Below are 15,879 nucleotides of genomic sequence, written 5' to 3'. Positions count from 1 at the left end.
CTCACGCGACGCGCCTTCCCCAGGGACCGACGGGTATGGGGTAGACGGCGTCGGCGACCCACGCGGGGCCGCGGGGGTGGGGTCACCCGAGCCCCCGGCCGCATCACGCGGGCGTCGGGGGGAGTCGGGGGTGCGATGGCGACGCCCCGACTTCTTGTGCTTACCTGACGAGCCGGAGGAATGGTGGCGACTCCCGGAGCGCCCATGGCGGCTCCGCGATCGTTCCCTCGACCGCTCCCTCGACCTCCGACCGGACCGGGACCGCTCTCGACGCGGGGCCGACACCCGGAGCTCGAGAAGCTTGCGGGACCGCTCCCGCCTAGCTTTTCCAGTCAAGGCCCGACAGTCGACGCAGGACTCCACGTCGTGGTCCGCGCCCAGACACCGGAGGCAGAGTCGATGGTGGTCGGTGACCGACATCATGCGGTCGCACTCGTCGCAACTCTTAAACCCAGGCATCCTACCGGCACCGTAGAAAGAATTAGTTTTACAAACACTTGGTCAAAAGACCGGAGTACTGCTCTTCGGATCTGCGCTAACTGGCGCGGAAAAAAGAAGAACTGACGTCAGCGCGCGGAGGCGGCGTCTATATACTCCAGCGACGTCATCACGGCGCACGACGCCGACGACGCGGAGCCGCAGGGGACGCCTGCAGACGACGCCTACCGACGCGCAGGGGTACTGCTACGCAAAAGTTTCCGGATCCAGACTGACGCCTGGGGATATTCTAAGGTAAGGAATCTAATACTAACCTGTTTCTTTCAGATAAAAAGGATCATGGCTTCCCTGAAAACTTTCTCAGGTGGACACACTCTACTGTGCTTCATGCGGAGAAAAGATTGAAGGTCTCAGTACTATTATAAGTAATTATGGCAATATTGGTGACGATACAAAGGTTGTGTCCAGAGAACTGGTTTGAAGTGAAAGTGGACAGACCCATAAAAATGACAGAGAAGTCTACTGTCACAGATTGAAAAAAGATGCACCTTTGCATGATTATCATACACCTTAGCATTCACAGCAATACTGAGGGAGAACCCTATATCAGTCATGGGAAACTTCCTTCAGACCGAAGCTGGAATCCTGCGGTGCCTTTACAGCAAAAGAATGAACGTGTCTTTAGTACTCATTCATTCAGCACGAAAGTAGTTATAATGACTTGCCTGGGGGGTGGGGTAGGGGTGGAGGGCGTATTGGTAGAAGGGTGTTGCATGTAAGGTCCAACACCTTCCCTACTGTTGCACACACTGGAGTTGGACTAGTATATTGACCTATTCCAAAATCCAGCACCCCCCTAAGGCAAGTCGTTATAACTACTTGGGTGCTGAACGAATGCGTACTTAAGATACATTTGTTCTAATGACGGCGCTCTGAAGGAACAGTGTGTTTTCGGCTCCAGGAATACTGTCTCATATTCATTAGCCATGTATCAGACAGACAATACTGAAATGTTAAAGCACACATCCTGTAAGGATATTGCAAACACTGAACATGTGGGTGAACCTTCACTAAAACTACCTGTTCCAAATCAAGGAAGTTACCACACCGCCTTCCCTTACTCTTCCAGCCTTACCCAAGGACCCCGTAGTCACCACCCATCTATCCATCTTTCCAAACAGCAGAGAGATTTCTTCTTGGAAAAAAAGCCTACTTTTAATCTGATTTACAAACAGTGAATAGGTTTACAAACAGAGAGCGGGTTTGAAATGTTATTGTATATGTTGCTGTTTGACTGAAGCGCAGGAAAATAATGAGTTTTTCAAATCACATTTGCATTTTCATGACATGTGATTGGCCGATGAAGCTCTTGATCAAATGTTTACCACCAGATTGAAACCCGTAAACTCACAAGCTTTGTGCCATAGAATAAAATACATACAGATGGGAGAACCAATGCACAAAAAAAGAATCTTTAAAATGAATATAGGTGATGATAAACGTATGAATTCCCAAAAATCGAAGGGCATACTACCTCTATTTGAAACAGGCTATATTTTCCACAGCTTGTGAGTTTCAAACTGCTGACACATGTTTAGTCTCAAAAAATACTTTTTCTAGGTTCCGGAGAATGTTTTAATGGTTCGAAGAGTTAAAGTCGAATGGTTGGAGGAGGGTTGGGGTTGACCAAAGCAAACATGCAACCCAATATTAGGATCATTTATAGATCCAGTAGACAGAAAGTATTCAGCAGGAGTAAATCCAAAAACAGTGTTGATATTGTATAGCATTACAGTTGCAGGGAGCACCGTACTGAAATAAGGAGAAGCAAGAAAACTGCTTTGAATTGGTAGAAGCTTGAGGAAAACTGTCCAACTGATATGAGGCAGCATTTCTCAACAGTATGAGAAACAACAGCTACCCTTTGTCTGGGAAGTGTTTCACAATTTGAACGACTGAATCACGTCCCATACAAGCCATTAAAAGTCAGCAATATCAGGATGTAGGGGTCATCTTCAACAGTAGTCCTTAGGTCATTGTCTATCAATTGTAAGATAGCGGTATCCTTGCTGCAGCATGATCTGAATCCAGATTGGTAGTTATGCAGCAGATGAATAGCATCAATATTAGGGAGGTTGAGTCAATGAGAGACTGTTTCACAGAAAGAAGAGGATATCAGAGCCCCATTATAAAAAAGAAATGTGAAGCTTATTGTAAAAGGTTAAGGTGGAAAGTCACTCCTAATAAGAATAAAATACAATACAATGACTAATACCCCTCTGATCTCTTGCCCATGGGGAACAGTTCATAAACTTCCTTATGGTGGCGACTGGTTCCTTTTTAAATTCAGTCACCCTAAATTCTTTAAAAAAGTAAAATTAAAGAGTTTAACAGCAGCTAGTGAGATTTGGTACCTAGCTAGAAGAATTTTAAGGTTATCCTATTATAGTGTCGGCGCACCTATTTGGAACTCCCCGGGGACCCCACCATGCCTGCAGGATAAATTGGCAGCCCCACTATTTGAAGCAGGAATAAATAAATGTGGGCAATTACTGCAGGAAGATAAAATTGCTCCTCTGGAGTCAATTAAATAGAGCTACAAACCAACATCTTTCCAAATTCAAGTTTTACCAACTTTCCAGCTGGGCCCGTGGTTTAGGTAAAGATGGCGAAGGCAACTAAGAGTGGGAAAATAATATACATGGGCCTTTATTTCAACATAATGAAGTCCATAAGTGGTACTGTATGTTGGTAAAGGGGAAGGAGGGTTCTCTAGCACCACCGGAGGAGTCCTGGAGGAGTGACCTGCTGACATTCGACTTAACACATCTATGGCAAGTATCTATGCTCACGCTATGGTCGGTTGTCAAAGCTGCTCCTCTTAGACAAAACTATATTTTTACCATCCACAGAGCGTATTGGTTCCTAAAAAGACAATCAAAGATGGGTGGTGGAAAAGGCAAACTCTGCCAAAAGTGCTCAGCGAGTGCTGCAGGATGATGTACATCTGTTTTGGCAGTGTTAACAGCTTCGGGTCTTTTGGCAAGATATCGGTACGGCCATCGCAGAGATTTTGGGAAAGGAAATTGATGTAAGTTTGGCCTTGGTTATCTTCGGGGTCTTGCCTGGTGGGGGGGCTAATATGAAACTAAGAATGCGACATGCCCATTTGCTACTTGTTTTAATGTTACTGGCAAGATGGGAAATTTGTTTAAAATGGGTATCCCCTGTACTGCCAGACTTTTCTGGATAGGTCTAATCCGCTAACAGAGTCAGCACCTTGGATCCGTCCGGCTTCTCCAAAAAAAGAGCAGCTATATGGGTGGCCTGGGAGGAGTAGGTAACTAAAATGTAACTAAGCTCTCTGGATTCTATTACATATGGTCCTATAATTAAAAAATAAGTAAAATGCTGGCAGTGAGGAGGTGGTATCCCTAGCTCATTAAACCCCTCAGTTTATCAGGTCTTTAAGAGGTTTGGTATCTAAACGAGATATGGAGTTGGTTGAGACCCCCCTCTCGAGCAATTAACCTTCTTTTGCCTTCCAAGACTTGCCCACAGCCTATACTTCTCAATAAAGCTACTTATTTATAAATGAGGATAAAAAAAACTGTTCATATACATTATTTTAATCTATCATAAATGGCAGTCTGCATGTCAGAAATACACATTTTTAGAAACATAGCACATAGAGTTACGAATCATACAGAGTTTTATACCCAAGTATTTTAGAACTGGTAATGACATTAATAAGCATTGTACAGGTAGAGAAACAATAACCAATCATTCTTGGGAGGTTAATATGTACATGCTCAGCTAGTAATGATGTGCATAAGTAACATTGCAGTAGTTGGTTGCACTACATAATGGATTCAATGAGACATGGTTTTGTTATTTTGGTTTAGGGAACATCTGGGTATGAAGTACTGATTCAGGATACTTTGTATTAGCTTTTTTGCAGCTAAATGGCAGTATCAACATAATTCCTGAAGATTAAAATAGGTTGATATAAATTATCTTTTGTAGGGGTACAGTGACAAAGGAAGGATCCCATAAAGGGACTTTATGCTCTAATATTCCTATCCCAGTGTCAAAAGGGATAATGATTTTCTATTGTGTAAATCAACTGTGCAACCAAAAATTATTTTCATTCTTGATGAATGCACTGGGTCCTTCTTGGGTCATACAGTGGGCACAGAAACATATATACAGTTTGAGGCATGAGAAAGTGTTCCATGTTTGGAAAGGCCCTGTCCATATTTTTAACTATGGCAGGGAAACACGTGGAAGGAATGCAGAGTTCAACTGCTATGAATTTGCAGCTGTTTTGAGGCCTCTGGGTGGTAAGGTACACTTTAGCAGAGGGGAAGTACGACGATGAAGAATGCTACACTTAGTGGTCAGGGTCCCACACACTTATGGTCTGTATAGTTCAAGAATGTGTATCATCTGAGGCAAAGGTGGAGAGCCTTTATTAAGTGTTATGGCTACTGCATTGTGTGATAGTTTGATATCATATGATATAGTAATTGAGTTTGTAAGTTGGCATACTTCTCAAAACATATATCTCAAATTTGCCCAGACCATAAATAATGCAGAAATGTCCTTGCTTGACCTTACTATAAAGCCAAAAGAGAGAGGTTTACACACCAAGGTATTTAACAAAACTACTGAACAAAAAACACATGTAACATCTGCACAAACCAAGGGAAAACTTACCATTCAATCATTTCCTAAGAAGAAAGTGCAACTGCACAGACGTGTGAGACTTTAAAACGGAGGCTGAGACCCTTTGAAACAAACTAAATGCCACTACCAAAAAATAAAATATTTGAAAGAACGCAGAAAACAGCTTAGGGCAATAAAAGGGACTCTATACTTGAAGTACGACTCGGATAAAACCGACCACACTGATCTGTGTTACCACATATTGCACTGTATACAACGAGGTAAAAAAAAGAGTAATCAACAGACATTATCGAATACTCAATTGCAATGAGCTAATATTTGAAAAACCCATGTTCTCTTTCAAGCAGAATAGGAATTTAAAAGACATGCTTAAAAGTTCATAGCAGACCAAGTAACTAAACTTCCACAGGAGACAACACCTTATGGGGTTTACTTCCAGTACAGTGAGATTTCCAAGTAAATTATTACATTTGGTATTACTCATCAGGAACAGAATAAGCACCTTCTATTGCTTGTAGAATACAGAGCACGTATAATTAGCAACACTCCACTCAGTTTCCTTAACCCTGCCCAATCTGAATAAGGATATTTATAAGTCCTGATGAAAGTCATGTACCCTTAACGGTCCTAAGTAGATAGCTGGAACATGCTCACACAAAGAATGCCAGTAGAGTCAAATCCATAGGCATCCATTACTTTCCATTTTAAACTTACCCGGTGCACCCAAATAAAGGGATACCAGAGTATCTTTTAAGTATTTTTATTCTCTCAATCACCCCAAAAACGAAATATCAAAGTGCTCCCTCCGGTGAGGTCGAGCGCATCCTGGCTTCCAGGGTATCAGGATGAGACCAGGTGATGAGGCTTTTCACTAACCAAGTGGGTAAGGTTGTGACTGCAAAACTTTACTGTATGTTAAGGTGTTTACACTCCTACTCAGGTTCCCAGATCATCGGTTTGAGAGCAGGGCCATGGCCGAAGGCTGCACCCTTTGGCCAACACCCCCTGTGAATGGACAAAGGCAGTGCACAGCAGGGGTTGCTGAAGAGGTGAATGTACTATAGAACAAAAAGATAAACACGCATTGGCAGTGCCAATAGGTCTGGATGAAGGATACATTGTCGGCCAGACCTAAAATTCTATGTAGGTCAAGGACTGTCCTCCTTCCATCTGTGCTGCTGCCAGAGAAAAAACCCCATAAAGTATCCAGTTATATAAGACACTTTAATGGCATTGCAAAGTTATGTGTGTGCCCTTGAAAGTTCAAGCTCAGGCAGCTGGATAAGTAAACAAAATTATCTCAGCTGTGTGGAGGGCGAGGACTTTTTTGTGGAAGCGCACAACTTCTATTCAATCAAACCATGTACTCATGGCTCCCCGACATGTGGGTTCCATAGTTCCAAAGTTCCATTCCAGTTATGCTCACATAGTTGTCTAGTGACAGCTGTACTCTCAAGTCAGACCATAAAAAATAAATCACTGAAAAATCATTAAAGGAAGAGCAATTTCATATGCTCACAAGACAATGCCATATTAGAAATTCCCTTAAAACCACAGCTAAAGTTGTCAAAAAATAAAATAAAAAAATCCCTGAAACTTTCAGGTTAGCTAAACCGATCATAGCCAGTGCCCCGCAATGATAAACATAACTCTCTAGCGAAAAACATTGCAAATGATTTTTGCCTTCTTTCACCCCACGACACAAACTTCCCTTTAAAGGTCATCTACCACCTCATGTGACCTTTTTAGACTCTTAGAATAGAGATCCCGGCGGGCAAAATATCTCAGTTTGCCCATCAAAAGACACACCATATCAAACCTTTCCGACTCTTTCCTAAACCAGAAAAAAAGATTCTGCTGAAAATATATCCTGAAGGTTAGCACTGATCACGCCCATTCTCCCCATCTTTTACAATGTTAGTAGGGGAAGCCACCCTTCTCCGGTGTTTGCAACGAATGTACAAGCAATAGGCTGTTGCTAACATTGAGATTCCGTATGCTGTTAGTGTCAGAAATGTTGTCAATATTTTCTGCAAATCTATGTTTTTATTTAATCATACAGGCAATATCAATACCAGCCCAAGCATATATATCACTTTTAGGAGCATTTTAAAAGGTAGACCAGTTCTTTCCCTTGCTATAGCCCAATTTACAATGCTCAGGTTTAAAGTTCAGAAATGTACTCCTCTGTGCCTACTCCTGCTTTTGGAGTCTATTTTCAACTTGTTGTGATCCCAAAAGAAACTCAGAAGTGCTCATGAGATTCCATAAGATGTCCAGGAGTACGTCAATGCATAATATTTCTTGTGAAATGTCCAGTCAGGTGAAAAATTCTGCATGAGTGTATGATGACGAAATATGCAGTTGTCCAATTTATTTTCTTTATCGCCACTGGAAAATATTTTGGTAACAGAAAGGAAAATGCTACTTACCAGACATCGCCTTCCTCACGGAAACTTGGATGAACGCCTCCTCAGCCCCCGACATCGCCATCGCCATCCCGGACGGTACAAGATCATCAGGAGGGACCGCGTCAACCAGACCGGAGGAGGCATCGCCATCGTCCACAAGAACACCATCCGCATCACAACCGACTTCAACGACACCTTCGCCGCCGCCGAGCACCTCCACTTCCAGATACACACCGACCCAAAGACAACCCTCAGAGGCACGCTCGTCTACAGACCCCCGGGACCACGCACACAATTCAGCGAAGACATCACAGACTTCATCAGCCCGCACGCCCTCCCCTCCGCCGACTACATCCTCCTAGGGGACCTCAACTTCCACCTGGAGAACAACAAGGACCGCAACACCGCCGCCCTGCTGGACAACCTCGCCAACCTCGGACTCAAGCAACTGGTCAACACCCCCACCCACTACACCGGCCACACGCTTGATCCCGTCTTCTCATCCAGCAAGCACATCACCTTCAGCCACTCCACCGGACTCCACTGGACTGACCACAGCTGCGTCCACTTCAGCTTCAGAAGAACCACGACCCACCACCACCCGCAACAGGTCCCTCACAGAAGCTGGAGCAAGATCACCGTCGACCAGCTCACCACCTCCCTCAGCCAGAACCCACCCGCCAGCACAACGGACCCCAACGAAGCAGCGCGCAGCTTCACGCAGTGGCTGACCGCCTGCGCCGACGACCTCGCACCACTGAAGAACCCTCCCAGCCAACCCAGAAGCAAGAAGGCCTCCTGGTTCACCGACGAACTCAAGGACTCCAAGAAGAACTGCCGCACCCTCGAGAAAGCCTGGCTCCGGGACCAGACCACAGACAACATGACCGCCCTCAAACACGCCACCCGCAAGCACCACCAGCTTATCCGCACCACCAAAAAGAAATCACTGAAGGAACGACTGGACAACAACGCCCACGACAGCAAGGAACTCTTCAGCATCGTCAAGGAGTTCTCCAACCCCAGCACCGGCAACAACGACATCACTCCTTCACAAGATCTCTGCGACTCCCTCGCCTCGTTCTTCCACCGCAATATCGCCGACATCCACAACAGCTTCGGCACACCATCCACGCACCCAACCGTCGAACCAACGCCCCCCACCGCCACCCTCCGCACCTGGACCGCGGTGACCGCCGAAGACACAACCCGCACGATGAACACCATCCACTCCGGATCTCCAACCGACCCCTGACCCCACCACGTCTTCAACAAGGCCGACTCCACCATCGCACCCCAACTCCGGAACATCATCAACACCTCCTTCAACACTGCCACCTTCCCGGAGAGCTGGAAGCACGCCGAGCTCAGCGTCCTACTGAAGAAACCAACAGCGGACCCCACCGACCTCAAGAACTTCCGCCCCATCTCGCTCCTCCCTTTTCCTGCTAAAGTCATCGAGAAGATCGTCAACAGACAGCTTGCCGCCTTCCTCGAGACGAACGGATCCCTCGACCCCTCGCAGTCCGGTTTCAGAGCCAACCACAGCACCGAGACCGCCCTCATCGCAGCCACCGACGACATCCGAGCCCTGCTCGACAACGGGGAAACAGCAGCACTCATCCTCCTGGACCTCTCTGCAGCGTTCGACACTGTCTGCCACCGCACCCTAGTGCAACGCCTCAGCAACATCGGCATCCAAGAGAAGGCACTGGAGTGGATCATCTCGTTCCTCGCCGGAAGAACACAGAGAGTCCGCCTCCCCCGTTTCGATCCGAGGCCACCGAAGTCATCTGCGGCGTACCGCAAGGATCATCACTCAGCCCCACTCTCTTCAACGTCTACATGAGACCTCTTGCAGCCATCGCACGCCAACACAACCTCAGCATCATCTCCTACGCCGACGACACCCAGCTGATCCTCTCCCTCACCAGAGACCCCGACACCGCCAGAACCAGCCTACACGAAGGGATGAAAGACGTCGCCGAGTGGATGAAAAACAGCCGCCTGAAACTGAACTCAGACAAGACGGAAGTCCTCATCCTGGGATCATCACCCTCCGCCTGGGACGACTCCTGGTGGCCCCCCGCCCTGGGCACCAGTCCCAAGCCAACAGACCACGCACGCAACCTGGGCTTCATCCTGGACTCCTCCCTCTCGATGACCAGACAAGTCAACGCCGTCTCCTCATCATGCTTTCACACCCTACGCATGCTCCGCAAGATCTTCCGATGGATCCTGACCGAAACCAGGAAGACGGTCACCCAGGCACTCGTCACCAGCCGACTGGACTACGGAAACACCCTCTACGCCGGCACCACAGCCAAGCTACAGAAAAGACTCCAACGCATCCAGAACGCCTCCGCCTGACTCATCCTGGACATCCCCCGACGCAGCCACATCTCCGGCCACCTGAGGGACCTGCACTGGCTCCCCGTCAACAAGAGGATCACGTTCAGGCTCCTCACCCACGCACACAAGTCTCTCCACGACCTGGGCCCCAAGTACCTCAACGACCGCCTGACTTTCTACACGCCAGCTACGATCCACTAGCCTCGCCCTCGCCGCCGTACCACGCATCCGAAGAGCCACCCCGGAGGAAGATCCTTCTCCTACCTGGCGGCCAAGACATGGAACTCCCTCTCCATCCACCTTCGGCTGACCCAGGACCATCTCGCCTTCAGGAGACAACTCACGACCTGGCTGTTCGAGCAGTAGCTGACCCCTTCCCCCCAAGCGCCTTGAGACCCTTCCGGGTGAGTAGTGCGCTATACAAATGCTATGATTGATTGATTGATTGATTGAGTATGCATCTGTTCTTGGCATGTAGGGCTGCTGACATTCATATCTTGTGCATAGATCGCCGCCTAGTGTTGGGTCCGGATGATTGCACTTTGTTGTCCTGGAAGAGTCTTCGAAGTATCACAAGATAGGTGACTCCTCCCCTGGACTACAGTGCGCATGGGCATCTTCTCCATCCTCAGATTGTTTTTCGCCATTGTGGCAAAGATGGAGTATAGTAAGTAAGAGATGGCCATGCAAAAGAGAATCCTGCAGCTGCAACAGGCACCGGGAAGGAGGGTGGGCGATATGAATGTCAGCAGCCCTACATGCCAGGAACAGATGCATACTGGTAAGTAGCATATTCCGTTCGAGGCATGTGGGCTGCTGAATTCATATCTTGTGCATAGACTGTATAGCAGTATCTCCTCTAGTGGTGGTCACCTGTACCAGCTGCAGCAGTCTGAAAAAGAGTTTTAAGGACAGCCTGGCCTACCACAGCTTGCTGCTTTGATTGCACGTCTACACAATAGTGTTTAGTGAAAGTGTGTATGGTAGACCATGTTGCTGCCCTACATATGTCTTCAAGGGGAATATTCCCTAGGAAAGCCATGGATGCCCTCATTTTACGCGTAGAGTGTACTTTTGGGGGAACTGTTAGAGTGCGTTTAGCTTTTTGATAGCATATTTGGATGCATTTAACTATCCACCTGGCTATTCCCGATTTTGAGATGGGATTACCTTTATGTTGTGGGGAAAAAGCAACAAACAGTTGCTTTGTTTTCCTAAATGATTTAGTCCTGTCCACATAATATAGCAGAGCTCTCCTTACATCTAGTGTGTGTAGGGCTCTTCCAGCCACTGACTGTGGGTTTTGAAAGAAAACTGTCAATTTTATGGATTGATTGATATGGAAAGTGGATATGACTTTTGGCATGAACTTAGGGTTAGTCCGAAGTACTACCTTATTTGCGTGTATTTGCATGAAAGGTTCTTGGATGGTTAGTGCCTGTAGCTCACTTACTCGCCTGAGGGAGGTAATGGCAATCAAAAATGTCACCTTCCATGTTAGAAATTGTAATTCACATAAATGGAGTGGCTCGAAAGGAGGTCCCATAAGTCTGGTAAGTACTATATTTAAGTTCCAGACTGGTGAAGGTGGGTGCTTTGGAGGGATTATCCTTTTAAGGCCTTCCATAAAAGCTTTGATTGGGGGTACTCTAAACAGGGACAGGTGTTGTCTGTTCTGGAGATATGCTGTTATAGCAGCAAGATGTAGCCTTATAGAAGAGTATGCTAGATTGCATCTTTGAAGGTGCAAGAGGTAACAGATAATGTTTTGGATGGAAGCATCTAATGGATTGATTTGGGTATTGTTGCAGTAAATTACAAATCTTTTCCATTTAGCTGCATAGCATGCTCTAGTAGTTGGCCCTCTTGCTTCCTTGATAATGTTCATGCAATCAGGAGGTAATTTAAGGTATCCAAACTCTAAGACCTCAGGAGCCAGATCGCTAGGTTCATCTGATTGGGATCTGGGTGCCTGATTTCTCCATGGTTCTGAGTTAAAAGATGGGGCGAGAGGCGCAGTCTTTGGTGGGGAACTACTGAAAGTTCCAGGAACGTTGTGTACCATGGCTGTCTTGCCCATGTGGGAGCATCCAGGATCATTTTGAGTGACTGCTGAAGTAGTTTGCGTGCCACCAGCGGAATCAGTGGAGCTGGTGCAAAAGCGTATGCAAATCTGCCTGACCAGTTCATCCATATCGCATTGCCCTGTGACAACGGATGTGGGAACCTGGCGGCAAAGTACTGGCATTTCGAGTTTTCGTTTGTGGCAAACAGATCTATCTCTGGATACCCCCATTTTTGGAAGAATGGTTGGAGAACTTGAGGGTGAATCTCCCATTCGTGTAGCTGTTGACTGTGTCTGCTTAACAGATCCGCTACTTGATTGTCTTTTCCTGGCAGGTGTTCTGCTAGGAGAAAAATGTTTCTTGGAATTGCCCACGTCCATATGTTTTGTGCTAAGTGGGACAGTTGTGGAGAGTGTGTCCCTCCTTGTTTCTGAATATAGTACATGGCTGGCATGTTGTCCGTCCGGATCAACACAGTCTTGTTGCACAGGTATTTCTGGAATACTTTTAGTGGCAGAAATATTGCTAGCAACTCTAGTTGGTTGATATGCAGTCTCCTTTGCTTGATTGTCCAGAGCCCTTGGACAGTGTATTGAAGTAAATGGGCTCCCCAACCTGTCAGTGATGCGTCCGCTGTTAGTACTACTTGTGGAACCGGCTCTTGGAACAGTTGCCCCATGGAAAGGTTTTGTGGGTTCCACCACTGCAGAGAGTTGTAGACGCGACTGTCTACCAACACTAGGTCTTTTAGTTGTCCCTGAGCTTGGTTCCACTGCCGTGCTAGGCATTCCTGTAGTGGATGCATTTGAAGTCGGGCATGGGGGACAATGAATATACAGGAGGCAATCATGCCTATGAGCTGCATGAATTCTCGAGCTGGCAAAGAGTGTTGTGGCTGAAATTTCTGAATGAGAGTCTGCATGTTGGCTACCCTTGCTTGATTTGGATATGCTTTTGCTACAGTGGTATTTATTGTAGCCCCCAGATATTGTTGTATGTGGGAGGGGTGTAGATGTGATTTTGGGTAGTTCATGGAAAAACCCAGGCTGTGTAGCAGCTGAAGTGTCTGAGACGTATGGCTTGCACACGGCGCGTACGAGTTTGCCTTTATGAGCCAATCGTCCAGGTATGGAAACACGTGGATGTGTTGCCTTCTGAGGTGTGCAGCTACTACCGCTAAACATGTTGTGAACACTCTTAGGGCTGTGGTTACCCCGAAGGGGAGAACCTTGAACTGATAATGTTGACCTTCTATTGTGAACCTGAGGTATTTCCTGTGAGCTGGATGTATAGGTATGTGAAAATATGCGCCCTTGAGGTCTAATGTTGCTAGGAAGTCGCCTTGCTGGAGTAACGGGAGTACTCGTTGTAGAGTGATCATATGGAAGTGCTCCGAGAGAATGTATTGGTTTAGAGGCCTGAGGTCCAATATTGGTCTGAGGGACCCGTCCTTTTTGGGAATAAGGAAGTATAGTAGGTATGCTCCTGTTCCTTGGTGTTGAAAAGGGACTGGTTCTATGGCTCCCTTTTCTAGCATGGATTTGACCTCTTTTTGTAGCAGGGTGATGTGTTCTTTGGACATAGGACGGTGTTTGGGAGGTATGTTGGGTGGAGTAGAAGTGAGTTACAGGCAATAACCATACTGGATAATTTGTCTCACCCACCTGTCTGTGGTAATTGCATTCCAGACTGGTAGGAACTGTTTGACTCTGCCTCCGACTGGTGTTGGATGGTCTGGAGGGAGTGTGATGTAGTCACTGTTTGGCGGCAGTGGAGGCTCTGGTGTTATTGCCGCCATGTCCCCTGCCTTTGTTATTATTGCCCCTGTAACCTCCCCTGTTGGAGCCTTTATTAAAGGAGCTTTGGGTGTTGCTTTTGTATTCAGAGGACGTCTGTGAAGTGTTGCCTTGTGCGGTGCCTCTGTAGGAGGACCGACGAAAGGAACCTCTATGTTATTGAAACTGCAGAGCGCCCATAGATTTTGCAGTTTCAGTATCTTTCTTCATTTTGTCTAAAATGGTATCTACTGCAGGACCAAACAGGAAGTCTTGATTAACTGGTTGGTTAAGGATGGTGGATTGCACCTCGTTCTTAAAACCAGAGATGCGTAGCCACGCGTGTCTGCGTAGTAACACGTTAGTGTTAACTGACCTGGCTGCTGTGTCGACTGCGTCTAGTGCACATTTAATGGAAGCATTAGTTATAAATTTGCCTTCCTGTATGAGATCGATAGCCTGAGCTTTGAAAGGTTCTGGCAGGTGTTGCAGTAAACCTTCAAGCTGGTCGTAGTGCGCTCTATCATAGCGAGCTAGGAGAGCCTGTGTGCTTGCGATCCTCCATGAATTAGCAGCCTGTGAGGCCACTCTTTTGCCTGAGGCCTCCAATATTTTAGACTCTTTGTCTCCTGTTGTTTGCGAGTTGGCCCTTTAGCGAGCGTTTGCTACTACCGGTGAGTCAAGAGGCAACTGGGATTTAATGTAAGTAGGGTCTGTAGGGGCCGCCTTATATTTTTTCTCAATCCTGGGATTGAGTACCCGTGCCCTGGCTGGATCTTTGAATATGTCTGGCGCGTGTTTTAGTACCCCTTTTAGTATAGGAAGTGTCCTGACATTTTTCTCGGAGGTTGGAAAAGTGTCAAATAGAAAATCTTCTTCTATTGGGTCAGTGTGCATGTCGACCTTGTGGTATTTTGCAGCCCTATCTAGCAGTTGGTTAAAAACAATGGTGTTGTCGGTAGGCAACAGCTTTGTAGGGTATGGGGAGGTGTCAGGGATGGGTTATGTGTCATATGGATCATTCTGATCATCCCATGTGTCATCCTGAGCCTGTGGATCCTCTGGGTCATTAAAATCTTCCTGAGGATCTTCCCCCATGTTATCCTCATCATTGTAGTCTGATTGTGTAGGAGAGTAGGGCACCAAAGGCATATTAGGACAGAAAGGAGGAGGAGTAAAAGGCCTAGAGGGAGATGTCCCGAAGTCCTTTTTCTTCGGTGGTACAGGGCAAGTAGTGTCCGTGTCCAATGATCTCTTTTTCCGGTAATAGATGGTAACTTTGCCGCTTTCAGGGTTTATATACAGTTTTGATTGTTCCTCCGATTCTGGATCACGATGGAAGAGTTCCTCCTCCACTGTCCGTGGCTTTGGCGCCGATGTTTTTGGCTTACTGACTTGCTTGTGACCTTTTGGCTCGAGGGCCTTTGGTTCTGGAGTCTTTTTCGGCTCGACTGTCGGTTTGGGGTCGGTAACCTTTTTTGGTTCGACGTCTTTTATTGGTCTGGCAGTCTTTTTTAGTCCGGCGACTTTGTCTGGGTCAACGACCTGTTTCGGATCGATCATCTTTTTGAGCTCGACGCCTTTTTTAGGGTCAGTGTTTTTGGTCGAGTCGATTACCTTTTTCGGTTCGACTGGCTTTGGCTTATTTGCACTCTTTTTTAGGATCGGGTACTGTTTTCGGATCGACGACCTGTTTAGGTTCGAGGCTTTTCTTTGGCTCGATAGCTTTTGACTCGATAGCCTATTTTGGCTGGACGACCTTCTTTGGTTCAACCACCTGCTTCGGCTCGACGCCTTTTGGCTGGTCAACCTGCTTTTGTTCGACAACCTTTGGCTCGACGACCTTCGGTTCGACAACCCTCTTGGGTTCGACGACCTTCTTGGGGGGAATGTTACTTGGTCCTGGGATCTCGGAAGGCTTTGTTTTGGTCTTCGGAGCCGAGCCGGAAGGCGGGGCTTCTGAAGGGGTTTTTCATTCTCAGCTAAGGCCTTTAGGCGATGCTTCGACCGGAGCCTTCGGTTTCGGGATGAGCGGTGTTGGGGGCAGTGTACTCACTGTTTGCCCCGGCGGGATCTGGTCATCTTAGTCCGTCTGGTCCTCAACGGTGATGATTTCTAGATCCAAGTCCGACGCTTCTGGGAGGTCGC

General features: G+C 47.0%; 1 protein-coding gene across 3 annotated transcripts in view; it reads right to left on the bottom strand.

Annotated features, from left to right (window-relative positions):
- The window catches only part of LOC144754851 (WASH complex subunit 2-like), a 770,229-nt gene that overhangs the window by 403,463 nt on the left and 350,887 nt on the right, over nucleotides 1-15,879 (bottom strand). The gene's annotated exons all lie outside the window — the stretch shown is intronic.

Source organism: Lissotriton helveticus, chromosome 5_1 (genome assembly GCF_964261635.1).
Source record: "Lissotriton helveticus chromosome 5_1, aLisHel1.1, whole genome shotgun sequence".
Taxonomy (NCBI): domain Eukaryota; kingdom Metazoa; phylum Chordata; class Amphibia; order Caudata; family Salamandridae; genus Lissotriton; species Lissotriton helveticus.
The sequence above is the reverse complement of the archived record's forward strand: the minus strand, read 5'-3'. Positions and strand labels throughout refer to the sequence as shown.